Source organism: Arachis ipaensis, chromosome B7 (assembly GCF_059453495.1).
Source record: "Arachis ipaensis isolate K30076 ecotype BB chromosome B7, ASM5945349v1, whole genome shotgun sequence".
NCBI lineage: Eukaryota > Viridiplantae > Streptophyta > Magnoliopsida > Fabales > Fabaceae > Arachis > Arachis ipaensis.
This window is the reverse complement of record NC_142442.1, coordinates 89,046,485-89,049,197: the sequence shown is the minus strand read 5'-3', so window position 1 is coordinate 89,049,197 and position 2,713 is coordinate 89,046,485. Positions and strand designations below refer to the sequence as shown.

Here is a 2,713-nt window from a genome sequence, read left to right as displayed (position 1 = left end):
GAAGAGGGAAGAGAGTGAGTGGTGGTAGGTGGGGATCCTGTGGGGTCCACAGATGCTGAGATGATCCTGTGGGGTCCACAGATCCTGAGGTGTCAAGGAATTGCATCCCTGCACCAATTAAGCATGTAAAATGCCTTTGATTGCAATTCTGGCGTTTAAACGCCGAACTGATGCTTGTTCTGGGTGTTCAGCAGCATATTTCTGGTGTTGAACGCCAGCCAGATGCTTGTTTCTGGCGTTCAGCGCCAGCTCTTCTTCACTGTGCATTTCTGGTGTCTGAACGCCAGGATGCTGCTTGTTTCTGGTGTTCAACGCCAGAAACATGCTCTGTTCTGGCGTTGAACGCCAGACAGATGCTCCTTACTGGCGTTTAAACGCCAGTGAGATCCTCCTCCAGGGTGTGATTTTTCTTCTGCTGTTTTTGATTCCATTTTCAATTTTTATATTTATTTTGTGACTCCACATGATCATGAACCTAATAAAACATTAAATAACAATAAAAATAAAATTAGATAAATAAAAATTGGGTTGTCTCCCAAGAAGCGCTTCTTTAATGTCAATAGCTTGACAGTGGGCTCTCATGGAGCCTCACAGATGTTCAGAGCATTGTTGAGACTCCCTAACACCAAACATAGAGTTTGGATATGGAAGTTCAACACCAAACTTAGAGTTTGGTTGTGGCCTCCCAACACCAAACTTAGAGTTTGACTGTGGGGGCTCTGGTTGACTCTGTTTTGAGATAAGCTTACTGTGCCTCTTTTCCATGTTTACAGAAGGATGACCTTGAGTTTTAAACACAAGGGAGTCCTCATTCAATTGAAGGACTAATTCGCCTCTGTCAACATCAATCACAGCTCTTGCTGTGGCTAGGAAGGGTCTTCCATGGATGATGGATTCATCCTCATCCTTTCTAGTATCTAGGACTATGAAATTAGCAGGGATGTAAAGGCCTTCAACCTTTACTAACACGTCCTCTACTTGTCCATAAGCTTGTTTTCTTGAACTGTCTGCCATCTCTAATGAGATTTTAGCAGCTTGCACCCCAAAGATTCCCAGTTTCTCTATTACGGAGAGGGGCATGAGGTTTATCCCTGAACCAAGGTCACACAGAGCCTTTTCAAAGATCATGGTGCCTATGGTACAAGGTATTAAGAACTTTCCAGGATCCTATTTCTTCTGAGGCAATGTCAGTTGATCCAGATCACTTAGTTCATTGGTGAACAAGGGAGGTTCATCTTCCTAAGTTTCAATACCAAATAATTTGGCATTCAGCTTCATGATTGCACCAAGGTACTTGGTAACTTGCTCCTTAGTAACATCCTCATTCTCTTCAGAAGAGGAATACTCATCAGAGCTCATGAATGGCATAAGGAGGTTTAATAGAATCTCTATGGTCTCTAGTTGAGTCTCAGATTCATTTGGTTCCTCAGAAGGAAACTCCTTATTGATCACTGGACGTCCTAGGAGGTCTTCCTCACTGGGATTCACGTCCTCTCCCTCCTTTATAGGTTCGGCCATGGTGATCAATTCAATGGCCTTGCACTCTCCTTTTGGATTTTCTTCTGTATTGCTTGGGAGAATACTAGGAGGGATTTCAGTGATCCTTTTACTCAGCTGGCCTACTTGTGCTTCCAAATTTCTAATGGAGGACCTTGTTTCATTCATGAAACTCACAGTGGCCTTAGATAGATCAGAGATTAAGTTTGCTAAATTAGAGGTATTTTGTTTAGAGTTCTCTGTCTGTTGCTGAATGGATGATGGAAAAGGTTTACTATTGTTAAACCTATTTCTTCCACCATTATTAAAGCCTTGTTGAGGCTTTTGATCCTTCCATGAGAGATTTGGATGATTTTTCCATGAGGGGTTATAGGTGTTTCCATATGGTTCACCCATGTAATTCACCTCTGCTATTGCAGGGTTATCAGGATCATAAGCTTCTTCTTCAGAAACTGCCTCTTGAGTACTGTTCGATGCAGCTTGCATTCCATTCAGACTTTGAGAAATCATATTGACTTGCTGAGTCAATATTTTATTCTGAGCCAATATGGCATTCAGAGTATCAATTTCAAGAACTCCCTTCTTCTGAGGCCTCCCATTACTCACAGGATTCCTCTCAGAAGTGTACATAAACTGGTTATTAGCAACAATGTCAATGAGTTTTTGAGCTTCTGCAGGAATTTTCTTTAGGTGAATGGATCCACCTGTAGAAGTATCTAATGACATCTTAGCTAGTTCAGACAGACCATCATAGAATATATCCAGGATGGTCCATTCTGAAAGTATGTCAGAAGGACACTTTATGGTCAGTTCCTTGTATCTCTCCCAAGCTTCATAGAGGGATTCACCTTCTTTCTGTCTGAAGGTTTGAACATCCACTCTAAGCTTACTCAGCTTTTGAGGAGGAAAGAACTTGGCTAAGAAAGCCTTGACCAGCTTATCCCAAGAATTCAGGCTATCCTTAGGTTGAGAGTCCAACCATATTCTAGCTCTGTCTCTCACAGCAAAAGGGAAAAGCATGAGCCTGTAGACTTCAGGATCTACTCCATTAGTCTTAACAGTATCACAGATCTGCAAGAATTCAGTTAAGAACTGAAAAGGATCTTCAGATGGAAGTCCATGAAACTTGCAGTTTTGCTGCATCAGAGAAACTAATTGAGGTTTCATCTCAAAATTGTTTGCTCCAATGGCAGAAATTGAGATGCTTCTTCCATGT

At 41.8% G+C, this 2,713-nt stretch overlaps 1 non-coding gene across 1 annotated transcript; it reads left to right on the top strand.

Moving 5' to 3' along the window:
• Nucleotides 1-2,281: 2,281 nt before the first annotated feature.
• Nucleotides 2,282-2,385, top strand: LOC148553293 (small nucleolar RNA R71). The gene has a single exon (XR_015892846.1). It is a non-coding gene; the product is annotated as a small nucleolar RNA R71 (small nucleolar RNA).
• Nucleotides 2,386-2,713: the final 328 nt, after the last annotated feature.